Source organism: Lemur catta, chromosome 9 (assembly GCF_020740605.2).
Source record: "Lemur catta isolate mLemCat1 chromosome 9, mLemCat1.pri, whole genome shotgun sequence".
NCBI lineage: Eukaryota > Metazoa > Chordata > Mammalia > Primates > Lemuridae > Lemur > Lemur catta.
Window position 1 is genome coordinate 92,607,358 of NC_059136.1, and position 27,852 is coordinate 92,635,209.

At 43.2% G+C, this 27,852-nt stretch overlaps 1 protein-coding gene across 9 annotated transcripts in view; it reads right to left on the minus strand.

Moving 5' to 3' along the window:
- The window catches only part of FAM110B (family with sequence similarity 110 member B), a 137,173-nt gene that overhangs the window by 2,974 nt on the left and 106,347 nt on the right, over positions 1 to 27,852 (minus strand). The window contains exon 5 of one of the 9 annotated variants that reach the window (XR_006737156.1): positions 8,255 to 8,459. The exons of the other annotated variants lie outside the window; for them this stretch is intronic. The gene's annotated coding sequence lies outside the window, so the exon portion shown is untranslated. Of the gene's footprint in view, positions 1 to 8,254; positions 8,460 to 27,852 lie in introns of those variants that run through there. 9 annotated transcript variants of the gene reach the window in all.

Genomic DNA, 27,852 nt, shown 5'->3' on the forward strand with positions numbered 1-27,852 from the left:
GACCTTATCAACATTTTCGTTGTAACTAGGAATGTTAGGAGAGTAATGTGTTCAACTATCATGTCATATAACTAATTTACAAAATAAATAAAATGACATTATTATAAAATTATCTGCTCTCATGGGAAGAAAATGAAGATAGGGAGAATAAAGTCTGATATTTCTCTTTATAATCCTCTGAAACTCTTTGTCTCCAAATACAACCCACCACCATGTTTTGTCAGAGACAGTTTTAGTGATCTGCTCTAAGAAAAATATTTTCCTATCCGAAATCTGGGAAAGCCCAAGGCAATTCCTACATAACAATTTCCTTTAATTGTGCAGTTCTATATTGATACCTCAGTTTAGTTTAAAAAAACTACCTCCTCCCATGAAGATGAAATGAGATTGTTTTTTTGAACATATTCTGAATGAAATGTCAGAAGGGAGCCCCGATTTCTATGACTGCACAGTCTCTGCATCTGCTCATCCACCCCCCTGGGTCCACCTCACTGGGAAGGTTAATTCCAGGGCCCTTCTGGGGGTGGAGGCACAGTCTCACCCCTTCATTGAGGGGACTCCAAGCCAGAGCAGGTAGCAGGCACTGAGATGCAACCCTACGTGATCACACCTGGGCTCTGGGGAGAGGCCTGACTCCAGGACAAGCCATGCTGCTCCTGAGCATGACATAATGTCTCCACTGATTACCTCTAGTGCGTCCACACTACCAGAAGGTTGGGGGGGGGGGGGAGGAAGAGTGAAAAGCAGGACTGAAATCTGCACCCATCAACTTTGTGCCTAAGGACTAGAGCAGAAAATACCCATTGGATGGTAGGAGATGAGCTTGTGTTCCTTCTGCTGGGGCATGAGTTAGTTGGGCAAGATATTTACAATCCCTTCTCACTATTTCCAGTTTCAGAATGGCACACTGGAAGAATATTGGTGAATGACTGAACTTTTGTATGTTCTAGCATTAACTGTTCTTAGGACAATGCGTGCTTTTTAAAATTTATTTCAAAATATAGGGGGTACAAATGTTTTAGGTAACATGGATCGATTTTGTAATGCTTGAGTCCCAGCTATAGGTGTGCCCATCACCCAAATAGTGTTCACTGTACCCATTAGGTAGGTTTTTGCTCCCCTCTCCTTCTTTCCCTCTACTCCCTGGTTGATTTCTACTGAGTTTTACTTCCCTCTGTGCACATGTGTGGGAAAAACTCTTCTAGATATCAACCTAGGCAAAGAATTTATGACTAATACCCCAATGGCAATCATGACAACAGAAATTCATAAATCGTACTTGATTAAACTAAAAATCTTCTGCACAGCTACACAAACAATCAACAGAGCAAATAGACAACGGACAGAATGGGAGAAAACAATCGCAAGCTACACATCCCATAAAGGGCTAATACCCAGAATTTACAAAGAACTCAAGCAAATCAGCAAGAAAAAATAACCCTATTAAAAAGTGGGCAAAAGACATGAACAGAGGCTTCTCAAAAAAAGACAAATGGCCAATAAACATGAAAAAATGTTCAGCATCACCAATCATCAGGGAAATGCAAATTAAAACCCCAATGACATATCACCTTACCCCAGTTAGAATGGCTTTTATTAAAAAGCCCCAAAACAAGGACAACACTTTTTGAATGATGAATTGTAGTTCTCATGTGACGTCCACTGTCATTAAAGCGCATGCAGACCTGTGCTTCTCTTCTAACCATCTTCTCTTCTAGTTCCATCATATTAGGACCAGAACCCTAAACTGCCTTCCTGCATGCTTGCCTGTCTGATAAGGTGGGCTTTGGTACTGTTTGCAACAGTAAGTAAAAATCATTACTCTCAACTCGTAAGACTGGCGAACACCAGTCTGTATCTTCTAGGAACATTCCCCAGGAAGCTCCTTGTCTTCCTTGCATACCGCTTTCTTTATCCAAGAGGCAGACACCCTCAGGAGACAGCTTGTCCAGCACTTGAGCAAGCAGTTACTAATCTGAAAACCAGTGTGAAAAGATTATGTCAGAAATAGCAATTATTTCTAAGTACTCATACCTCATTTCCTTTTTGTTTCCATTCCTTCCCCCTCTTCCTCTGCCCTTTCCAGTTTCCCCAATAATTTTCAACAAAGTGATGGTCTTTCAAGATGATCACGGATAGAGTTTATAACAGTTTTAATTGAGTTGTAACAGTTTTAATTGGAACTCTAAGGAAAAGAACATTATCTTATTGGAAAACTCATAAGCAACAGAAAAAGCTGTAGGAAGTGTTTGAGTATGCCTTGTTATCCCAGAGCACCCAAAGTTTTCTACCTGTTTTAGCCAACAAACGAAACCGACTTCAAAAATAATGAAGGTGGTTTAGGCTGCTCTTTCTTGTAATAGTTAATCCTTATGCCTGTGCTTTTACTTTTTGATATGTAAACAGTGTTGGCAGGGACAGAGCTGTAGAGTTCTGGAGAAATACTGTGAGTTTTGTAGCATAGACTTTGTCCTGCAGAAGGTACCTGGCACCTCCAACCACAACAGTCAAATGGTAAATGATACACCTGGGAACCTAAAGCTACACTGCAGTGTCATAAACGGGAAACTCACGAGTAAGGTCCGTTCAGGGGACGCTGTGGCACACGGCACTCCACTGGCTGTGGCCCGCTGCTGTCCTGCACAGGCCCCTCAGGTCAGGCGGGGCACTGATGGGACAGTCAGGCCAACGGCTGGGCTGGGAGGGGCTTCATGTTGTTTCAGGGAAGGAAAATTAGATCTTGGCCTCCTGGGATTCATAAACGAAAGTAATTGCACAGCCAGCTTTACCCTTGACTTGCGGCTCAGGAGGGGAACACAAGCCTGAGTAAGGGAGAAATTTCCATTCACAAACCATTTTGGCTACGTTTTACCCCATTTAACATCCATTTGAGAATTTCATGAGGGGATAAAAAAGACTGAGGAAAAGAAACTTAGCAGAGCCAAGTTGCAAAATGGCCTGCTGACTCCGGCAGGTGTAAACTCAAAAGCAACCTGGCCTGGCGGTGACCGTGGGGTAGAGGAGCGGGCTTGGGGCTGGCAGGGGTCACTCATCTGTGAGTGAGGTCTGGTTAGTGGGGGAGGGCTTCTGTCACACAGAACCAGCTGGGGGACAAGGGACACAGGGACGAGGAGGAGAAATGTCATCTCCCACCACTCACTCTAGCGGTGCTTTTCAAACTTCAGTGTGCCTACACATCCCCTGAGAATCCCCTTAAAACACAGTCTGATTCAGCAGATTTGGGATGAGGCCTGAGACTCTGCATTTCCCACCAGCCCCCAGGCCATGCTGTTGCCTTGGAGTAGCGAGAGGAAGAGGCGGAACCAGCCCACACCCTACTAGAACCAAATGCCTCCAGCACAGAGGAAACGGGCCAAAGTTTCTTGTCTCTGAACTGAGCAAGTCTGGGGCTTTTTAGGCATGGAAATAGCAATCTCCGAGAATTCCAAGTTTTTAAAACCAAAGTGGCCTGAATCTTTCTAATTTCCACACTGTCGGCGGCTCACGGTGGGCAGGGAGGTGAAGGACAGAACCCTCAGCTGATGTGTAACATTGGGGAGACCCAGCACGGTGGGCCTACGAACGTTTGCAACCCTGGAGGTGGTTAGACAGAGACAATGAACCTCATACGCAGTTTATCTGAAAAAATGCTAAAGCCAAAGTTCCTGTAATCCAGGCAATTCGTGCCTGGATGCCTCTGAGGCCAGGCAGATAACGGGGAGGCTTGGGGAAGGGGGCCCCAGCTAAGGCCTAAGGCCGGCCCGGGGATGCAGCTAACTGTTGACACAGCCGAAAGTGCGGAGCTCTGCACAACTCTCCTGATTTTAAAGTTCAATATTAGAAAATGCTATGGGCCAAATTTGGTCTGCTGTTTTGGTACTTTTTCTTTAAAGAGTGCTTCTGGTAATTAAGAGGAAAAGAATGGTTAATGTCTAATGGTCTCCAATCTTTAAGTAGGAAAGGAAGCCCTGGCGTTAGAGCGAGGACCTGGGACCCCAAGACCGCCGCGACCCACCCACAGCGGTTTCCAAGTGCGTGAGAACAGCGATCTGTCCCGTGCCTCACGGCAGGAAAAGGGGGTAAACTACTAGAAAGAGCAAGCCTGGCTAATTCAGCCCTACGTCTCCTAACATCTCAGCGTCTTGATTTTCTTATCCCTACCAATGAATGTGTTGAACTCAGTGAACTGGAAAATGTCTTCAGTGCAAACATTCTTGGGGACAAAAGCACAAGAAGCAATTTACCTTTGAGGTAAAGAAAAGTCTAGAAGAACTGACTCTTCCAGTGTCCTAACATGCCAGATCCCAAAACTTTTACGACGTGTATAAAACTGTTCTCTGGAACATGCTGTTTTATTTTTGTTGGTAATAGCGTTTACGCTTACTGACTTTAAGCGTAAGCGTCCAACTTGCCTAGGGATCACTCTCCTATCTCTACTCTTCGGTTTTCCCATTTAAGAACAACGTCACATCCTTGTCATTGAAGTAAAAATGCTGTTTCACAGGACCATGTTAACTTTTGGATTCTTTACAAATGTAAGAGAAACAAACTCAAAATATAAGAGTACTTACTAAACTAGGCTGTGTTCAATCAATTAGTACCTACTGACTGAGCAGTTATTAACATGTATAAGACGTAAAGAAGTAGAAAAGTCATGGACAATTTAGAAAAAAGGTTCAAAGTACATCTGATGAATATTAATTGTCTGATGTAGACGTGGCAAGGACTTGAAAGTGAAGGGAAGGTGAGGAGGGGATGAATTTGAATAAAGGCACGAGAGATGAGGGTGTCCATCATCAGGGTAGCTCTCCATGGAGTTCATGGTGCATCTGAGAAACTTAAAAAACAGCCAATGGCTGGCACAGAGCACCAGGGGACGGTGGCTGGAGGCCTATTGGGGGTGGAGGAAGGGCAGATGGACTGTGCATTTTATGCAAAGAGTAACGGGGTAATTAAGCATTAGTGACATGGTGAGGTTTGCATTTTCAAAAACTCTGCTGGCCGCAGTGTGGGGACGGGACAAGCGGGGAGTGAGTGTGCTGCAGAGAGGTGGGTCAGAGCTGTCCAGGGGAGGCGAGATGGCAGCTGGGCTCTCAGTGTCACCCAATATGGCACTGTCTGTGGGTTTGCATCCTGGCTCTGCCCCAGGCTGAGTATCCTTGGCGAGTCACTTCATCTTCCTGTGCCTCAGGTTTCCCATTTGGAAAATGGGGGTGACACCAATACCTACTTCTTTAGGGTGTTTAGAGTGGGTCAAACAAGAGCACACAGGCACTTTTCACTCACATAACCCTTACCAGGGTTTGGAAGGGAGAGAAGAGTGAGCAGTTTCAAGAGATGTTTAAAAGGTGCACTGGGCCGAACTTGGAGGCAGACAGGACAGGACATGGAGGGTGAGGAGGTGTGTGCTGAGGCTGATTCACTGCGGGCTTTCAGCTGGACTGAGAAGGGGTTTGTGGGAAGTTACACACTCTCCACTCTCATCCCCACTGCCTTCCTCCTCTGCACCCCAGGCCTGAGCCAAACTGCACTACAGCAGCCCCTTCGCATCTGCCGTTCCCTCCACCCGAGACGCTTTTAACCAACAGGATTTCATGAAACTTGTCGGCCCCTTAATACATGATCACAAATAGTTAATAATATCGTGGTTGTCACAAAAAGTATACTTAAAAGCAAAATGTATTTACAAATCATGCCTGGTTTCTGCATGTTAAAGGAAGCAATGCCATTCCATTTGGAAGATGCTGATTTATCCATTTTAATTACTATGATATGTCACGTTTTTTGACATCTTCCCTTTTATTTCCCTTCCAAGCACAGAATCCCTTTTATTAATCCCTTTTATACCGTGAGAGCAACTTGTTAAGTCTGCAAAAGTAAAGGAGAGTAACAAAAGTGGAAGAGCGAATGGGGGAGTAAAAGGCATGTGCCACAAAAGCCTGACTTTGCACACTGCAACTTGAACAGAAACTATGAAATCAGAAGGCCAACCATCTGGAAACATTAAGTCAAAACCACCACCCTTTCGGGACCTGCACTTTTTCAATTACTGAGTGATGTGTCTCCTTTCTTATCTCCATGGTGAAATCCCTGCCATCTATAATTCTGATGGCTGGACCCTCTCTTTCTGACCTCGGCATTGCTGTCAGCCATCAGCTCTGGGCTGTAAGTAAAATAATCTTGCCAGCAACACTATCACTTTGTAAATTCTTTGAAACCATCGCCTTTTCCTAATAACATTTAAACTTCTGGTTCCAGTATTCTAGTTGTTTTTTTTTTTTTTTTTTAAGCTTATTCTTTCAGCTGGCCAGAGTAGGTCTTCTAATGTTATTTAACAAAAAATCCTCTTGCCATAGGTTTCTACTATTTTGTTTTAATTAGATGCTTTAATTTTTTCCACAAGATGGGTAAACCGTTTCCCCACTTTTTCAGCAACCCCTTCGAGTCTTGTTTCTTTTGACACATCCACTCTGTAGGACCAGAGGACGGGAAACAACTGCTGGAATGAGGGTGGGGATGTGAGGGAGGCCAACTTTTAACTTATAACATTTTTATGGAGACGGATCGAGGAATGTCACCCCAGCGGCTATCCCGAGGCAAGCGGTGCAGGAGCACAGAGCCTGCATGGGGGTTCCGATCAACGTGGGAACGTTATTCTGACATAACTGAATATGGACCACGTTAAGGCGTCGTCTCCAGGTGGCAGGTCAGGCGGGGACAGTGGCTGGGGTACAGTTTGTTAGCTGGAAAGGTTTTGCATGATGCCAGGTGGGCATACAAAGATACCAAGTTTACTGCAATGGGAACAACTTTGCCACAGGAGGACAGCATCAGGCCAGCCTAAAGCTCGGTGCTCGGGCACTCAATGGTGGCCACAGCCTCGCCTCCTCGAACAGCCTGAGGCTGAACTCGGGGGCCATCCAGGGAGCTCGATAAAGGTCCCTCCGAGCAGAGGAGCCTGGGGACTGGCTTGTACCTCAAGTCTGAAGGTCTAAGGGCAGAGTCTGTGCAGGACTCTCCAACCAGACCACCCAGGCAAGAGGAAATGGCCTTTCCAGGAGCTCAAGGGTGAGGGTTTCCTAGGCCCACACATGGTCGGGGGTTATGACCAAGGAGCTCCCCGAAAGCAAGCCAATAGGGGTTTGTCCACCCACACCGTGGGGAAGGCTATGGGCACCTAGTAGCTGGGGAAGAGGCGCAGCTGCCTCCAGGGAACCCAAAAGCCCTCGAAGAGAACCGGCTCTGAAATGTGCCATGCCCAGGGGACGTCAGATTCCAGCTGCAAGAGCCAAGGAGAGGAACCTTGTTACTTCCCCTGAACGCTCTGCGGGCCTCTGTACAACACTCACCCACTCAGAGCCTGCTGGTGCAAGGAAAGAGGGAATTGCCCCCTCTACAGAGGTCTCCAAGGCAACTGGGAGAGAAGGAAGCCAATTTAAACTGGATCAGAGGTTTGACTTTTGATTTTGTTGATAGGCAGAACTTTTCCATGCCTGAAACTGATCCGAGGATTCTAAATTATTTAAGATGAACTGAAAAAGGCTATCCTGTCGGAGAATTCAGTGGGGCAAATGCTTAGGACATGGGGAAAAAGTACAGTACACTCGATTCCCGTTTATCCCTAATGAATGCAGCCCAGAAGACAGACTGGGTCTCCAAGGTTTGCTGCGATGTGCTGCTTGCCTGCCCGAGGGCTCGGTGCCGGCATCCCGCCTTCTACAGCCCCCGACTGCCCCTCCTCAGTTGAGAGTCAGGTGCAGGGGTCAACTGCACTTGCTCCGGGGCCCAGCCACTTCTAGCTCTGCAACCCAGAGCAAGTTCCTCCAGCTCAGCGTGCCTCGGTTTCCTCATTTATGAAACGTGAATAATCACGATTCCTGCAACTCCCGAGCCAGTGGGCGAACTCCACGACCTAACACGTGGAGTGTGCTCAGTCTGCAGCTTGGCGCCGAGTTTGTCCAGTAAATGTAAGCTATTATTAAACGCTGTCCCCGGTGTCCACAACTTGGCCCTGATAATCACCATCATTAGATTTCAAGCTTTACGGCTGGCAACTGAATGATCTTTTGTCTGAAAATGATTCCATTACTCTCCGGTGACAGAGCCTGTGCCATTTCTGTCACAGTGGATTGACTGCACAGTTTCTGGCTAAAAGGTCACTCGTGTGACCCCATTTTTATTTGAGTTACAGAGAAAATATGTGGTTTCGAATTTCAAAGCAAACAGTTCCGTGAGTGAAACAAGCTAGAATAAATAATAATGCCACTATTAAAAATGAAATCAAACCTAACGCTGGTAGGAGAAAAACAGCAGGTCAAATATCAATCCATGATGGATGCTTTACTTTAATGTCACTCTCCAAGGTCACTTAGAAAACTCGTTCACATGCTTCATTTTCATCATTTGTAAGTAAAGCCATTATCAAAAATGTAATGAGCTTCTCTTAAAATGTCTTCCTCCTATGTAAGACAATTAAAATGAAATAGAGAATCAGAAAAAAAAAATCACATTTCTAGTTTAACATTCTTCCTTGGCCTAAGGTCAGGAATGTGCTGTTATAAGAGGGCCCCCGACTTGCATCAGTGTGGGGGAGCCCTGCCTTTCCCCTGAGATTACAGACATTGATGCTGCTCTGAGCCTTCGCCAAAAATCGCTTGGAAATATAATGACCTGCTTGATGAAAATTAGTACGAGTGATTAAAAGCGAGGCTACTAGAATTCCTAATGAAAATCCAATAGGACTGTGCCGGCCTTATCCAAACAAACATAAAACGATCCCCCTCTCTGCCAGTTTCTCCTCTCCCGTGGAGAGTGTTATGCGGCTTCATGTTCAGCTGTGACAATGTGTGAGGCCAGGACCAAACTCTAAATGAATGTGGAGTTCAAGGGACCATTGTCCTTTTTTACAGACGAGTCTACTCAAATCGCAGGTTTTATAAGACCTGCTGGTTACTGGGAGTCTGAGTTGGTTGGTTCCCCCACCTTGGATGGACCAGGAACACCCTCCTGCAGCAGCAGTAACAGCGCAATGAGCTCTGACTACAAACCGGTAGTGATTCCTGGAGCCCCTGAGACCTCCTGCTGAAAACCCCCACTCCTCCCCTGGGCAGATCCCCCTTATATAAACAATCTCCCCAGGGCCGCGAGGATTGGCGAGTGGCAGGGAGAGCCCAGATCAGAATGCAGAGCTGTGTGGATCTAGGGGCCTGTGTCTGCCTCTTCCACCAGCACCGATTTTAAGCACCTGCACTTTGCATGTTACTGGTTTTTCCTTTAGCCATGTGAACTTGTCCTCCAAGGCAACGGTGGCACATAGGAGAAGAAAGATGACTGTGCCAATATAGACAGACAGAACATTTATTTCTGGAAAAAAAATTTTAATTTCTAGTGAACAGCCTTGGGGCAAAAGATATTTACTCTGAAATAAAACGTGCCTTGTAATACAATGGTGAAACATTTAAAATCAAAGGGAGAAAAAGTAAAGCAGCATTTTTTTTTTTTGGAAGTGGACCACGTCAACTGTGAGTGTATTAGATAAAACTGCTACTTAAATTATGTTAAAAAGTGACCTGTTAATAATGAACATTTCTTACTAAGGACATAGAATGTCCTCAGAACTTTAGTAATGCCTTTCACACATTTTTAAATTCAATCCCACTAATACCTCTAAAGCAAGTATTATTATTCCCACTCTACAGATGAGCAAACTGATGTCCGAAGACAATAAGGAGGTTGTCTAAGATGTTTGGCTACGAGGGGCAGGGGCTCCACACCCATGTCCACACAGGGATGGCCCGGCCCGCCTCACCTTGTCACATCCTTGTTCCAGCTCTTAAAAGAAGCACCGAATGTATTTTTAAATGCTTTAAATTTAAATAATATGGCTCAGGTACCCACACTAATTATATTTTAGTTCTGAAAATCTACTCTTCTTGCCATTCACTGCTTAAATGCCAGCTTCCTCCAGAAGGTACAGGAGGAAAAGAAAAATCTTTTTGACTTTTTGGTAAATCAAATAACTACACTACTTGTGAATGGCTTACATGCACAAATAGAGGAAGTAAAAACGTTTATAAACTGGGTTCCATTCATTTTAACTTTTCTTTCTTCACGCCATTGACTGCAGATCTATCACAGTCAGCTGAACTTTGAGAAAATAATGAGATATTTTAAAAAGGACGGTAAGCAACCTAAGACTGGTTTCTTTCTCTCTTACTGCACATAGCATTTGGAGAAGAGGGATCGCAAGCTTTTTATTGCTATTTCTATTAATATAATAGCCCTCAGCTATGCACACAGTAGGCACTCACTAAAATGTTCCCTGAATTGAACTAAAGTGCTAAACACTCAGCAGAGTGTCTAGCACGCTCTTTTATATAGTAAAGGCCCAGTGAAAATGTTAGATAAAAAACCTGGGAAGTGAACCTAGGGATGTTTGTAAATTTGAAAGGAAACTCAAAGTACCTCCTTTTGACTGGCGATCGCGGTGCCAACAGCACACAAGTGCACGGAAACTGTTTATTCACGACGATCTCATTAGCACTGAATTGTGCTTAGAACACGAGGTGCAAAGGGAAATCAATACAAGGTCGAATTTTACAGCAGAACTAGTAAATGCACTTAAAATAATAATGGATACTGTTGATCTCATTTGAAAAGAAACACCTAGCATTATTTTCCATCTCTTGAAGAGCTCTTAGTACAGCAGTAATTAGAACCAATCCTTTGCCTCGAGAATACTCTGAAAAGACATTTATTTTTCATTTCTAAGGATTCAGACTGAACTGTAGGATCAGCTTCAAAATAAGACATGTCAGACGATAGACACCTGTTTTTTTTACCGCACGTATTTGAATCTTTTTAGCACAACACAGCTTACATGAAATCATTTTCAAGCCTAGAACGGTACAAGGTAAGGAAGACTTCACCACAATTTGTACTTGAAATATTATTTTTGGGTCCAAGTGACAAGAAGCTCAGGAATGTCTAATAAGCTCATTCCACCCTGCCCAGAGCCCAGCTCTGAGCTCCTGTGAATGGAACGCAAGCCGCAGGCAGCTTCCTGGGCTGCACCAGGCAGAGAGACGTGGGTCCAGCTGTGTCTGGAGGGAGCACAGCCTCAGAGGGGAGGGGAGACACTGATGACGAGGGTTCTAGGTCTGCAGCCACAGGCTCCTCCCCTCCCCTGTCCAGCCTCACCTGCCACCAAGACGCCCTCCCCCTCCTTCCCAGGCTCTCTGCCACCTGCCCCCACATTCTGCTCCCTCCCCGGGAACCTCTGCCCTGCTTGAGTCTTCCAAGCTGGAAAAAGAGTCACCAAACCCACAGACCTCTCATTCTGCATCCTGTCCTCCTGTGCAGCGCTCACTACGGAGTGGTGAATGGTGGTAATAACCCTCCCCAAGGACCAAGCATGGGACACTGGGGACACCTGTGGACACCTGCAGAGAGCTGCCTGGCTCCTGCCCACCCAATGCAGCAGCTCACGCTGGGGAGAGCAGACTTCAGAATCCCTCACGGGGATTCTCATCTGACACATGCTCAGCTCAGGATATGTCTTTGCTCCCAGAAATAAAGAATAAAAATGTGAACACTTCACCTAATGTACTATGAAAACAGCTTTGCTCACTTCCCCACCTCCCTACGCCTGCTGCCAAAAAAGAAAAAGAAAAAAAAGCAACCTCACTTAAGAGGCTCTCTAAGGATTGCAATAATCCAAAAGCCACATTTAAAGTAATCTGATAAATATTTAAAATAAAAAAACTACAGACGTTGCTGGATGGGCAAAACAAATCTTTGATTAGATCTGAAAACTCTGCCTTCAATATACATTAAAATAGAATGCACTTTGTTTCACTATTTTCTCACATGTTCACTTTAAAATGATACTGCCTGCCTCTATCTTGATTAACTTTTAAGCTTCTCATTCCTGTGTACTAAAGAAAAATGACTCCCTGAAGTGAAAAAGGGAGCTGACTTTTAGAAACAGTTTTTCCCAGTCTCTAGCTTTGTTGGTGTTGTTTAGTGAGAAATGGAGTTTTCTCTTATGTTTGAACAAGAAAGAATAATTTTGCTATGGTAAAGGCCGCTGCTGATGTTCAGTGCTTCATGATCTCTCAAGTTTCTGATTCTGGGCACGGTCACCTGAAGCCTAAGAACAGAAATATGGCAGTGACCATGTGTCAGTGACCGTCCACCTGCCGGACCTCACGGTAGGTGGTAGGGGGCACCTTATGCTGACCAGGCCCGCCCAGCACGTATCATTCGTCCCACTGAACGGAGGGGGAAATGGAGGCTTGGAAGGTTCCAGTGACTTGCCTGTAGTTGGTGGGTTGAAGAAGCTCTTGCCCACCTCAGGTTGGTCTGTGTTCTAAGCCTGTGCCCTAATACTGCTCTGGAAGGTCGTAGAAACATCCGTGGTTGTAAGGAGTGAAGGGGCCATATTTGGATGGCAGTCAGGGAGGGAGGGAGGGAGGGAAGGATGCTGGCCAGCACCCTCCTCCCTGTCCCCAGCCCCAACAATGCCAAGTGCTGTGCTCACGGCAGCACCTCCTTCCCGCCACGTGGAAGAGTCCGAGTGCCCACTACAGGGAGAAGCCGTGGTTGGCAGTACTTTTTGTGGATAATCAGTGAGGGGGAGAAAGAGGCAGGAAGATGTTCTGAAAACCTTGTGAGGAGAGGCATTCATAAAATATAAAAAATAGGCCCAATGAATCCAATACGAGGCCATCACAATAAAAGGTCTTTGTTTGGTGAGACTCTCCAAGGGGCTCGCAAAGTGTCACGACACCCTCCTTAGTGGAAAATAAGTATTGTAATATCTTGCTAAGGAAATCAGAGTATCTTCTGAGCAACAGAAAACTAGCAGCCTAGTCATGACCCAGTTAGATAAAAAACAGACTATCTTTATGAGGCCTGAGCCCACCTCTGGGCTGTCACAGAAGGGCACGGATTCTGCAGACCATGGAGACCCACTCATGCCACAAGGGCAACTTCCCGCAAGATCTGCTGTCAGGGAACCACCCCAAAAGGGACACGAGCAAGCAGGTTTGTACAGACAGAAGAACTACAAGGCAGGACACCACTAGGAAGTCGTGCTGTTTGTTCAGTCAACAAGTGTTTGCTGAGCATCTACCATGTGCCAGGCAGTGGACAAAATGAACAGTACATGCAGTTCACATATATGGGAATACATACATGAATAACATGTAGCATGATCACCACAGGGGCTGAAAAGAAAAGCAGAGCAAGGATTTACTAAGGTGGAAATTACTGTTGATTTCAACAAGGAGAGCTCTGGGAAAGCAAACGGTGGGATTTCAGGAGGGAGAGGAAGGAAGAAAGGAATGGCTGTGAGTACAGGTGCCTGTTTTACGAGTCTGGAGAGAAGGTAACAGCTGGAGACTGGTAAGTAGGGTCAAGAGAGGGTGTTTATTTTACGATAGTAGAAATGGCACATTTTTGTATGTTGATAGGATAATACACTAAAAAGAAAAACGTCGATGATGTAGGAGAGATTTTACACGAATACACTGAGAACAGGGAATAGAAACCAGAACCAAAAACTTAAACACAGACGGAAAATAATGGCTTATAGGTGTCAGAAGGTTGAATGAGCTTTTTCCTAACTGGCTGTGGCACTGGAGAAGACCATTTTAAGTGATAACAGCTCTAAAGGAGTAGCAGGGCAAGAGAGCCACTGTGGGGCGGGGAGTGTGCCTACAGGACCCCTGGCAGTCCAAGGGTGGGCACACGGCAGAGAGCACATGGCCAGGCCAAAAGATGAAAAGAAAAGCAGGGGTATTGCTGTGACAATGTTCCTAGACGTCGTTGAGTCAGCAGTTACCGCCTAGTATAGATTATAAACTGTCACAGAGGCAAAATCTAATAGTGACAGGAAGATGCAACTCTTCATTTGTTAGAAGTCTCCTTTTACCAAAAGCAAATCATCTGATGAATGATAATTTTATCATCTATAAGACAGAGGAAGAAGGTATTGCTTCTGTGAATTTAAGGTTTACCAATGGGGCCACCAGCTCTAGTTTAGTAATCAAGTCATTAAACTGTCCAGTCAGGAACTGGTACACCTGAGGCAGGAGGCCACTGGCTCAGAACTGAGATGCCGCCAGAGACCACGGGCACAACGCCCGTGTTTCCAAAGCTAACACTCCGACTCATGTAATTTCCCCTCCATTAGCTTAAGGGGGATCGAAAACTTCTGTGACATTCTTCTTTCTTTATTGACTACTAGAGGGAGGTATTGAATTTTTCTCTTTTGTTTAAGAGCTTTAAAGATAGATGGAGGCTTTTAGATGTTCATCTATTTCACTTACTAAGGCATTCTGGATCACTCCCAGTGTTGCTTCTAGAACTCTGAGTCTTTCTGTGTTTACAAGAATATCTAGAAAGACATTTTAATAAATGAAGCCGATACATCTATGAATAGGCAATTACTCCTTTTAGAAAGCTACAATTGGCCATCAAAAGAAAATTTATTGTAGGCAGACAATGAAAAAAATATATACGTAAATAGTCATTGTCTATCTCAGAAAATATTTCAGTAGTCCTTTTCTAGTCTTTGGCTAAAGAACTATTCAATATTTCGCTTCTCATTTTTCAATGCTAGCTTTTTCAAACATTATGATAAACAGCATGAAGTGACCTACTTCCCCTGACACCTAAGAGAAGTGACGTGTTATTTCAAAATCCATTTCCCGTTTGCACGGCAAAAGACAAATACTTCTATAGTCATCATTCTCTGACAAATGGGAAGGACTCTTTGAATCAAACTTTTTGGAAAAAAGTTAATTTTTTTTCTGAAAAGTATCTATCAAATATTCCTTTATAGCTGGATAATTTAAAATAATCCTTGGGTTAATCTCTAGCTGCAAGTGGAATCTTACAGTATCTGGCAATATTTAAAACATTGCCTTGCAGGGCACGAGGGAGTGAAGTGATATAAGGATTACAGTGATTTTTCAAAAAGGGCTCTGAGAGAGCCCTTGGTGTGAGCACCCTTGTGAAAACAAGGAAGACCCCAAGACCCCTTGTGGATCACAGGAGGGCAACAGAGCAGATGTAGGACTCACGTTAGTCTGCGTTTGAATCCTGCTTCCCTGTCTTCTATGATAGCTCTGTGACCCTGGACAAGGAAATTCCCTCTGTGTGCTTCCATCTTCCCATCTGTTGAATGGTGATCATAACAGCACCTTCCTCACAGGGTGGTTACGGCACTTAGCACTGGGCCTGGCATACAGAAGGTGTGGACTACATTTTTACAGCAAAAGGGTTATTTCTAATCCAAAGTACTGACAGTACTTGGTATTGTCAAAAAATCATTTTCTTGGCCAATCTCTCCAGACACATGGAAGTTCTAGATTTTCTTACAAAAATGAAATACATGGAAACAGAATCTTTCCGCTATTTTGAGAGGCACTGCATTAAACCTGTTTACCAACTGGGAGACCAAACATCTTTACTAGGTTGAGTCTTCTAGTCCATAAACAGGGTTATGCTTCTCTTATTGATTTAGACCTTTATTTTTTTCATTACTGTTTTCTAGTTTTTAGTATGTAAGTTTTATATGTGTTTTATTAGATTTATATTTAAGTATTCCATTTTTGAGCCATTGTAAACGGTATTGTATTTTTAATGTTGGTTTCCACATAAATAGTTGACTTTTTTTTGCTGGTCTCACAGCCTGTGATCTTGCTGAACTCATCTTTTGGTTCTGGACTTTTTTATTTGCATTTCTTTTTGGCAGATCATTTGGGATTTTTTTTATGTGAGACAAGACAGACAACAAAGAAGAAACAGGTATAAGAAAAGTGAACTATATGAATATGAGAGAGAGAATAAGGAAGAGTGAGTACCAACCAAAGCTTCCCATCAGTTATTTACAAAAATACACTAGGCTATTCTACAATTTATATGGAAAGGCTAATGAACTATAATAGCTAAAACAGCTCTGAAAAGGAAGAATGAGGAATCCCTCTACTCAATTTCAAGACTCAGTGTACAGCTATGTTACTCAAAACCGTGGTATCGTGGAGGGACGGACACAGAAACCCACGGAGCAGAGTGGACGAGCCAGAGGCAGCTGCGCACGAGCACAGCCACAGGGTTCTGACAACGGTGCACAATCAGTCCAGCAGAGGGAGGACAGACTTTTCAACAAATGGTGCTGGAATAACAGGATATCCACAGGCAAAAACATGAACTCTGGCTTCACATCTCATACCTCATACCTTACATAAAAATTAACTCAGAAGAATTCAGAGATTTAAATGTAAAGCATAAGATTATAGAATTTTTAGGACATAACACACACACACACACACACACACACACAAAATCTTTGGGACCTGTAGCTCAAGGAAGGGTTACTGGATTATGACATCAAAAACATATCCATGAAAGAACAAAAATTGATAAATTTGACTTACCAAAATTAAAAAAAAAATTTCTCTGTGAAGGACCTGTTACAAGGACAGAAAAACCAGGAACAGACTGGGGGAAAAATTTGCAAAATATGTATCTGTCAAAGGACTCATATCTAGAATATATAAAGAACTCTCAAAATTCAATTTAAAAAAATGAAACAATCCAATAAGAAAACGGGCAAAAGATATTTCAACACAGAGGGCACATGAACGGCAAATAAACATGTGAAAAATGTCAAGGTTATTAGCCATTAAGATCTCTCACTAGCCATTAATGAGCTATCAATACACACTTGTTAGAACAATTAAGATAAAAAAAATTGATGCCACGAAATAAATGCTGGTGAGGATGCAGAGAACTGGATCACTGTACACACTGATCATGGGACTGTGATACGGTAGAGCCACTCTGGAAAACAGTCTGGCAGTTTCTTAGAAAACTAGACTGACACTTACATAGAACCTAGCAATTGCATTCCTGGGCATTTATTCAAGAGAAATAAAAATTATATTGACACAAAAAACAGTTGTTCACAGCAACTTTACTTGCAACAGTCTACAAGTAGAGAAACAAAATGTTTCCTAATGGGCACACAGTTAACTAAACGGTGGTATATCCACACCACCGAATGGTGCTCAGCAAGGAAAAGGTGTTGACTACTGACGCACGCAACAACTGCGATGTCCCTGAAGAACATTATGCTGCATGAAAACAGCCAATGTCCAAGAGTCACATACTGCATGATTCCATTTATGTAGCATTCTCGAAACTACAAAATTATAGAGATGGAGACCAGATTAGTAGTGGTTGTCAGAGGTTAGGGATGAGGAGTCTTGAGTGTGCCCAGGAAGGGGCAGGGCAAGGTCTCTGTGACACAGAATAGGATCTTGACTGCGGTGGTGGTCACAAATCTACCATGTGATAAAACCCACTATACACACACACTGTGCCAATGGCAATTTCCTGGCTTTGATACAGTTTTATAATTATATAAGACAAAGGCATGGAAGGGATACTAAGTGACAGTACATAGGACGGCTCTACTACCTTTGTAACTTCTGTGAATCTCTAATTTCAAAATACAAAGTTTTTTAAAAGCCTGGGCACAAATCTACCATGTGATAAAACCCACTATACACACACACTGTGCCAATGGCAATTTCCTGGCTTTGATACAGTTTTATAATTATATAAGACAAAGGCATGGAAGGGATACTAAGTGACAGTACATAGGACGGCTCTACTACCTTTGTAACTTCTGTGAATCTCTAATTTCAAAATACAAAGTTTTTTAAAAGTCTGGGCAGGGGGGAATGACAATCTGCTCCCCAAATAAACAATTATGATTTAAAAAATAAAGTAAGAGGTTAAATTATAATAGAAATTAATGTATTTGTCAGACTATAAAATATATATATTTTTATATGGGGAAATAGGCTATCACATTTCTCATATTTTAATATTGAGAAAACATCCTAGGCTCAAACTCTGGCCTCAGAATCAGAAAGATGAGACTGTGTTTCCTAAACTGCTTGAAATTTCTAAAATGAAATCTTTTATTTTTGGAAAAAAAGTCATTTTTACTTATCATGGTTTAGAATATGCCACAGATTGGAATATGTTATTTAAATAGTACTGCAGGCAATACGGCACTGTCATATGAAATTACTCATGCCTGTGTGGATACCAAGTCGAAACTGTATGAGAAGACGAAGTTAGAAACAAAAGAAATTTAATACATTCATAGTGTTCACTGAAATAGCTTCTCACAATATTTTCATGTAAAAATTCCACATAATCCAAACAGAACAATCCCAGATTTCAATAATTTCTCACTCCAAACTGAAGTGCTTTAAAAGTTGTGTTTTGATAAAAGAGATTAAAAAAAAAAAACAGCATCAAATTTCTTTTTGGATTTTTGGCAGAACTGACTTTTTGGCCTACCAAACTTAAAAGGAATGAATCATTTTTCTTTTTAAATTTTTTAGTGTCACTGTAATCTACTTAGAACAAGAGTCAGAGATATATTTGACATTTCCTAAGTTTTCTTCATTAATTCTATTAATATATTTTGAGTGACTATTTTAATAAAGACGTGTGTAAAGTAATTGGTCAAGTTTTAAAAACAACATATGCTTTCAAGTTTAAGTTCCATTTAAATGTATCAGTGACGCAAACAAGGTGGTTTCCTCATCTTACATGGCATCTCTCGAAAATGTGCCGGGCAAGTTTCGGATGCATCTTCCTACCTTCCACCTCCCTCCACACACATCACTAGAGTGTGGCCTATCACAGCCTTTCTGGGATTGAAGGACTGTAAACAAAGATAATGAAAAGATCCAATGAAAAAAAGCTACATGTGCAGCATAATTTGGAATCCCAATCTATATTTATAATTAGCCTATTAAATCTGTTTGGCTTTGACATGGAAATATTTGTGGTAGTCAGTGCAACCCAAGAATGGATCTAGCTACTAGAACTTGCCTTAGCAAAGGTCCACTGTGCTCCGCTGTCAAGGAAGCTGAGGGTTTCACAATCTCATAATTATTCATTATAAGGGACGTTAAGAGCTCCATCCAGTCCAATTCATTTTACTGTGGTATGACTGAAAATCCTAATGAATCCACTGCTGAAGGCTCTGCCAGTATATGTGGCCTCTAGTCGGAGGAAGAGAGGCCGATCCTAACTGTTCGCCCTACTGAACAGTAGGATGTGACCGGGGAACCTGGCCCTTGCCTTTGTCTCAATGCTCTCATTAAATAACCAGCGACTCCCGCCCCCCCCCCCCCCCCCCCCCCACAACCAAGAAACTGAAACAGATAAAAGGCAGGCAAGGTAAGGTGGATTAGCAGAGATGTAAAAGAAGATATCATCCTCATTTGTAAAGAATCCGAAAAACACATTTTCTATATAAATAGAACAAAATTGAATCCCTGTCACAAACACTCTTAATTAACTTAGAAATCTGCTTTTATGCTGTCTTCTGAAGAAAGCCTGTATTGCAAGAAACTGTATTTCAGAATCTACAATTAGGACAGCTATGAAAACAGGTCTGGCACAGCTGACAAATTCTTTCTCAATTAATATTTATAAAGCAGAAGTCATGATTAATCAAATAATTTATAATTACTATCAGTGTATAAAATCTTTACCATATCATGTTCATATATTGCAGAACTTAGCATTTTCTGCACAATGAGTTCTAAAGACTGTAGCATCATATACAGAATTATTAGCTAAGAAGCCTGACTGCTGTCATTTAAATGTGAACTCTAAAGAGAGCGATTAAAGGAAGAAACAAACCTGAATGTTACTTTTGTTTTAAAATGATAGCAAGACTTCTTTTGTTCATCTCTTTACATTCCCAAATCCCTGTTAAAATGAGAATAAAATAATCAAAAAGGCAGAAAGAGTAGAAGAGACACAAAGCAGATGGATGAGTTGGAACTAACCTAACAGAACAGTGGAAATTTAGTGTCTAGGGGAAGATTCCAGTGAAAAGTGCATGCATTTGCCTGGCACCGCCCACCAAAGAGGCAGAACCTGGGGACAGGAGTGGCCCAGAGGGCGGGGTTAGAAACAAAGGTAAAAACATGGAGCCTGTGAGCCCCCAAATACGGTACTGGGGAGCCCCTGAGGTCCCCACCCTAATGTCACAGTTAGGCAAGCCCGGCCCCCCCACAATCTGCCACCTCACCAGCACCCAGGGGATCCCAAGTCAGCAGGAACAGGCCGAAGGCAGGAGGACTAAGGCTAAGGGGACACACAGAGGGGTGAGACCTCCAGCTCCCCCCTCTATAGAGCACTCACAAGGCCAGGAGCAGGACATAGGACACCTTCCTGGAAAGAAGATTTTTCCCTCTAAAGAAAGTGACCAGCCCTGGGAAGGCAGGGTTTTGGTGAGGCAACACCTCCTAAAGTTAGGGGTTCCAATTTGGAGAAAGTCAGCTCAGCGTGAGATTTCCTACAGCACACTCCGCCATCAACAGCTCCCACCTTCATACACTGAGACCCCAGTCTGATTTTTAGGAACTCCCTTTTAAGTGTTAATGGGCAGCCAAGCCTGTAACATGAAAGCCAGAAAAACCAAATAATCACACCGGGAAAAAAAAGAGACCTGAAAGAAAACGAGATATTCAAAGGACATGTGAAGAGAATTTCAAAAGGCCTAGGAAATCATCTAGAGAAATAAGTAAAGCTGTTGCAACCCTAAAATAAAAACCAAATGCTCTTAAACACAGTCAACATAAAAAGGCAAAAATACACTCTGGAAATTAAATATATAATTGAAATAAAAAGATTCAATAGGTGGGTTTGAAGAAAAATCAAGGAAGTCTCCCAGAAAGTAGAGTAAAATGACAAAAGCTAGAAAATTGTAAAGAAAAGATGATACAAATTGGAGGATTCATCCCAGCAGGTCCAATGTGCAAATAATAATACCTATAGGCAAGGAGAACAGAGAATACTGAAGGGGAGAAATTATTTAGGAAATAATATTAAAAAGCTAGTCACATGAAGGATATAGCTATCTAGGGCCAGAATATCAATCCAAAGAAAAAAGAAAACAAACCAAAAATCCACAGTAAGACAGGTCACTGTAAAACTTCAGAATGTCAGGGATAAAGAGAAGATTTTTTAAAAGCTTCTAGAGAAAAAACCAGGACACATCCAGCAATCAAAATGGTGCTATACTTAAGAGCAGCACTTGATGTCTTCAAAATCGAGGGAATTTTTTTTGTGAGGCAAAATGATTATTAACCTACAGTTCTGGGCTCAGACAATCCTTCTTCAAGCACAAGGATAGAACAGAGACCCTCGTAGACATGCAGGGATTCAAAGATGTATCTCCCAGGCACTCTTACTTAGGAGGCTTCCAGAGGATGTGCTTCAGTAAAGACGGGAGAATAAGCCTAGAGAGAATAAGATACCAGATCCAAGAAAAGAGGGGATCCCACCCAAAGAGCAGCGAAAGGTGGGTCTAGCACTGCGCTGAGAAGTCACAGCCCAGCAGCTGCTGAGCAGCTTACAGAGCGAATGGCCCAGAAATGACCCCGGAGCAGAGATCCAGGAAAGAGGTATGTAGGAGCAGATGTGAAAAAGCATTTATTCAAAGGCATATGGCAGAACTGTTGGAACATGTGGGGGAAAAATTTACCTAGGTATATTAGAAAATAAGGCAAAAGACAAAAATGTGGCCATTAAAAAGACTTTTTCTGTAAGAAAGGAGGCATGGTTATAGGACACTACACAGAATGTGTAGCTATATTACATTGTCATAATAAGACTAATTTAACAAGTAAACTAATTATAAAGACTCAAAACTTTATACGATTTCTGCCATCTGGCATATTCCCTGGGCCATTCAAGGAGAAAAACAATTTAAAAAATGAGTTTAAAACATTACTATAGGTTTTGCATAGAGTACAGATTAAATTTTCTAGAGTTAAAACTTTGTAAATGAAGCATGCTCATACGGATGCTTGGAATCTGGGAAACTAATATTGACTAAAACTCAAAAATACTTTTCCTCACTTTGACGAATTCTACCGGACTTCTCAGTCCCACACGAGAATACATGGAAGGCCCTGTTCATGTATCCGTGAGACCGTTCATGATGCGTTCACCGTGTGTGCATGTGGACCACGGGGACACGGCAGCCACACAGCATCTGAACTCTCATCACTCCGCATGCTGTCACAGTGCTGATTTTTGTGCATAAATTTGACACTAACCGAAATCTACCTCTATTGTTCACTGTCTGTCTCCTGCACTAGAATGTAGGCAGGCTCCACGAGGATGTCACAGTGTCTTTGTCATTCATCCTGGTATCACCATTATATTTAAACATGCAAATGACTAAATGAACAAAAGGTAGAACTTGGGGGAGAAGCACATTTCTTTCCCCTTTGCCCCGAAGGCAGCTTCACCTTGAGCATCCCTGAAGCCCCTGGTTCTGACGGGGGCACTCACCCCACTAACCCGCACACTCCCAGCTCCCGTGGGCGCTGTCAGCTGCGGGATGGATTCTGACTCCGCCACCCGCAAGGGTTTTCAACTATCATCTATTCTCCCAATCTCAGACCCAGCCCAGTCACATCCATTCTTATTTCCTCACCTTGGGAATTTCATGGATCTGAGAGACATGTACTTAAAATGTGAGATTCTTTGTAACACAGCCCTTGGGTAATAAATCAAAACCTGAACAACATGGGCTGGTAGTCCCCACCTTGGAGCTCTGGAGCACTTAACTGTATCTGCAGCAGAGGGCCAGCCACTTCTGGGATGGGATCCAGCAATCTGTAATCTCGTGTTCAAGCACAGAAATACATTAACAGAGAAAGATGTTCACCTGTTGAAATATCAGAAGTACTTTTTGAGGTTCCCTGCCTGAAATTTCTCCTGGTACATAAAGGGTCTCTGTGGAGTTATTCCCTTATTCCGACACCTCCCATTATTCTCCAGTATTAAGACAATGTGCAGGATAATTCAGACAAGAAAAGCTAGATCAGGAAGATGAAAAAGTGGCAGATAAAGAGGATTTCCTAAAGCAATCTCATTAAGAAAGCAGCAAGCTGTGTACCAGATATTTGATATCGTGATCAAATATGCAATGTAGTTGGCCTGTCTTCTTTAAATATGCTCCAGTCACGTGATTTTCCTCATCTCCTCACTCTAGTTGGAAACCACGTGCCCTTGCGGAAGGTGCCCTTAGAGTCACTGAGTCAGGAACACAAGTCTGGGATGTACACATGTTGACTCAAAATGTGACCCTGGAAGTCAGACAGAACCTGGCTTACCCCCGCGCTCTGCGGCTCACTGATGCATGTCCCGGGAGCAGGTAATTTACCCAAACCTAAGTCTCGGTTTTTTCAAAAGTAAAGGAATGATTATAACTGACCAGATTGCTGAGGACTCGGAATGAGATAAGCAGAGAACAAAGCAGAGAGCAGGATGCCAGGCATAGTAAGTACCAAAGGACTGGAGCAACCAGAGCCTTCACCTACTGTCCTGCCACAGGCCAGCCTGGGAAGCAGGACAGCCCTGAAGAGTCTCTGCAGCCAGGTCAGAAGGAAGAACTAAACCCATCCGAGGGGTCTGAACACATCCTACAGCAATTGCAGCAAGACTATAGGGACCCACAAGAAAAGGTAAAGAATATATTGAAACCAATTTTGCAAAATCTTGCCATTGCGAACCAAGTTATTTGGAGCATTAGATCTTCAGTCACAGTAAGAAATTTACGTACCACTGTTTCCCCCGGCTATGGTCTCAGTGTTTGTGCCCCTCCCCTCCCCACCCCCAAATCGATATATTTGTTGAAACGTAACCCCTAACAAAATAATATTAAGAGGTGAGGACTTTTGGAGCTGACTGGTCACAAGGGTTCCTCCCTCATACATGGGAGGTACAAAGAGGCCGAGGGTGCATGTTTGCCCCGGCACCATTTGAGAGTGAGAAGGCGCCATCTAGGAAGGACAGAGCCTCACCAGACACCAGGTCTGCTGGTGCCTTGATCTTGGACTTCCCAGCCTCCAGAACTGTGAGCAGTAAATTTCTGTTGTTTAAAAATCACCCAGTCTAAGGTATTTTGTTATAGTAGCTTGAACTAAGACACTCCCCCAAGTCAAATTAAGAGAAAACAAGCGCGGAGAGAAAGGGAGAGTGTGCACACTGACTGCCTTCGGCCAGGCGGCCTGCTCTGGGCTGGGTTCAGCCTGCATTTCAGTCTGGCCACCCAGGGTCGTCAGCGGGCAGGTGGACGGGCACTCACCAGAGTGTTTGTTTTTTGGATTCTAAAGGATACCATTATCCCATTTGTTTAGAAAAATCATGAATAATATTAATTCTGAATGTTTAAAGTAATATGTAAGAATAATGTCTGCAGGCGATGTTAAAATGAGAATCTAAAAATGAGACTGTAAGGCTAGCGCCACGAATATGGTTGAGTGTTTTTTTAAATTTATCATTATGATTACTATTATTTGTTTTAGGGTGGCAAAGGGAAACACTGTTCCCCAGGCTGTACGAAACTAACATCTGAAGTTACATCTGTAAAAAGGGGGCACTTTTCAAACTGTGCTTCTATGGTTCAAAAGTGAATTTTTTAAGTTTTTAACTTCTGGGTGGCCTGGAACAGGCTCACAGCCGACATGGCTACACGGCCCTGCTGCTGTGCAACTGACAGGATGAGCGTGTTCAGTGAACACATCCTCCTCAGTGCAGCCTCTCTGGAAGCAGCTGGGCTCCCAGTCCCATGGCCAATGTCAGCCTCCGCGAGGAGCCACTGCTTAGAAGTAACAATTGGCGATGACGCTTTCTACCTGAGCTAGCCTGAAGAGACTTCCCACCACTGATCTTCTGATAAGCACCCTGACCTGACATTTGAAATCTCCAAGCCCCTATAAAAAGAATGACCAGTTTTGCAATGGGAAGAGTGAAATCCAAATGCCCTGGAATGTGGCTAGTTCCCACTGTCATGGTCAGTCTGCTGCAGAGCCCCCTGGCTCCTCAGACCTGATTGAGGCTTCTTTGCCGTGTATCAACCTGACTGCTGACTAGTGTCGACGGGCATTTCCAGGACAGAACGTGCTCATTCATCAGACGTGTGGAAAATGACTTCACAGAACAAAGTCAGTGCAGAGAGGAGGACAGAGAAAAGGAATACATTGATTTGAGTCCCTTGGGGTTACAGAAATGGCATTATTGTCAATAAAGAGATTGATGACAGCTGGGTAAACATTTTTAAAACTTAAAGCTAGTGACATTTGGATCTTTTTCACATTCAAAAATCTTGTTCTGGAATCTTTCTGATACTTTTTAAAAGCTAAGAGATTTCACAGTATTGCATAATTATTTATAAAGATACTTTTTGACTTAAATTTTAAAAATATTGTCCTGGATTTAATCTCTTTTAGTTTTCTGCACAAGGTTAACAGAGAATTTAAATCTCTATTAAGTTTAATGCAGATTAAATAAAGTGACTGAACCAGCCTGAGCAAGAGCAAGACCTTGTCTCTACAAGAAAATAGGAAAATTAGTTATGTGTGGTAGCACATGCCTGTAGTCCCAGCTACTTGGGAGGCTGAGGCAGGAGGATCACTTGAGCCCAGGAGTTTGAGGCTATAGTGAGCTATGATGACACCACTGCACTCTAGCCTGGGCAACAGAGCGAGACCCTTTCTCAAAAAAAAAAAAAAATTGCAAAAATGCCTTCTGTTTATAAAGGTAGACTATGTTTATAAATATATATATCCATTAGGTGCATGTACATAATTATAATGACAATAGAAATAATACTCAGATGGTGCTATGTGCCAGAACCATTCTAAGTGCATTAGGAATGTTAACACGTTAACTCTTACGATCCTGTGAGGTAGGGGCTCTTACTACCTTTCATTTTACAGAAGAAAAACGAGGCTCCAAGACATTAAGATGTTCAATAACCTACCCAAGAAAATGCCCGCCCCATGTCAGCTAGAAAGAGATAGAGCTAGAATTTGAACAAGGCACACTGGCTCCACCATCATAGAATATCACAGATGCTTCTCATGGTCACCATTCAGCTGAGGAAGAAATTGAGGTGTTGAGAGGTCAAGGCCTCCCCAAAATCTGTCATCCCAGCTCTTGGCAGCTGTGCTATGCTTAGCTATAAACACTGAGGCCTCTGCAGCTTTCCCTGCAGAGTGTTCTCTGGCTCTTTTCTTGACTGCTGGTTCATGATTCAGCCCACCAGGGAGTAACCTTGAACAAAGCACTCTTTGTCCCTGTATCTGTGGCCAGCTGACACCAAGAAGTATAGCACTGAATCACACCACCCCTTCGCAGGTAGCTCGGCGTGCCTTCTGCCTTACTGGACTCAGAGAAAATACCTTACTCCCTAACTGGTTTACCTAGTATTGATTTTTCCCTCACACTGGTTAAGGGATTCTGGACCGAGCTGCACAAAAATGCTGTAAAATAACCCTGCCACCAAAGAGGCTCTTCGCTTTCAGCCATCCCACGAGATCCTGAGATACGCACTCTCCCAGCCTTCTCACTCGCGTTTCTTTAGGTCCTGAGGGAGCAGCGAGGCTTACAATCCTGGAGGCAGCTCGCAGCCCCCGCATGCCGTGTGGATACCATTAAGGAGAAGCTTGAAGTGGTTCTGAGTTAACAAACTATCCCCGATGCTCCACAATCTGTTCTGTCCTCCAGCCTCTGGAATTAAGAATTACTAGCCTGAAATGCAATACATGCTGCATGAGAACAAATAAGGTAATTTACTTGTCTTTTTCTTATCTCTTCCTCAGAAGCTAAATGTTCACTCATTCATAATCTCTGGGTCTACTATCCTGACTCACCCAGAGGTCAGTGTCTTCGAGCAACAGGACTCCCAAGACCTTTTCAAAACACGGTAATGTGTTCCGAGGGGTTGCAGAAATATCAAAAGTATTAAGGAATGTATCTGGTCTGAATTTTAGGATTGGCATATCTGTACACAGAACAGATAGGCTGTACAGTATCGACGTCTGAAGATAAAGGCCAGTCCTAGGAAGGTTTACATAGTCCGGCTCTGCTTGCAGCCAGTGTGTGTGTGTGTGTGTGTGTGTATGCACACGTGTGCTTGTGTATAAAATTTATTGTCTGGAAAAGAGTACATTAATAGCAATCTTTAGTTAGATAAAGTACATACAAGGGGAATTACTTTTTGTAGTCCTAAAGAAAATGAAAAATAAGCCAGGAAAAACACACCAAAAAAAAAAAAAAAAGAAAAAGAAGAAGAAAGAAAGAAAAAAGAAAAAGAAGCCAGGAAAGTTGTCTTTAAGAAATTGGCCCGGGGCCGGGCGCGGTGGCTCACGCCTGTAATCCTAGCACTCTGGGAGGCCGAGGCGGGTGGATCGCTCAAGGTCAGGAGTTCGAGACCAGCCTGAGCGAGACCCCGTCTCTACTAAAAATAGAAATAAACTATCTGGACAACTAAAAATATATATAGAAAAAATTAGCCGGGCATGGTGGCACATGCCTGTAGTCCCAGCTACTCGGGAGGCTGAGGCAGTAGGATCGCTTAAGCCCAGGAGTTTGAGGTTGCTGTGAGCGAGGCTGACGCCACGGCACTCACTCTAGCCCGGGCAACAAAGTGACACTCTGTCTCAAAAAAAAAAAAAAAAAAAAAAAAAAAGAAATTGGCCCGGGTAGGGCCTGGGAGTGGGCACAAGCCAACGGGCAATGGAATATTTTAGAAAATAATGTTTGTCAAGATGAGTCACAGATTCTGAGAAAAGTGGGTTTGCCTAGAGTTTACAATGATTCAACAGCAAATTTAAAAAAAACAACCAACTTTCTAATAGAGAGGAACATGTAACCCCAAAGCAGTTGGGTATTCTGGAGGTCTGATCCCAACTAAGAACGTCTCCCTTGCTGCCCTCAGCA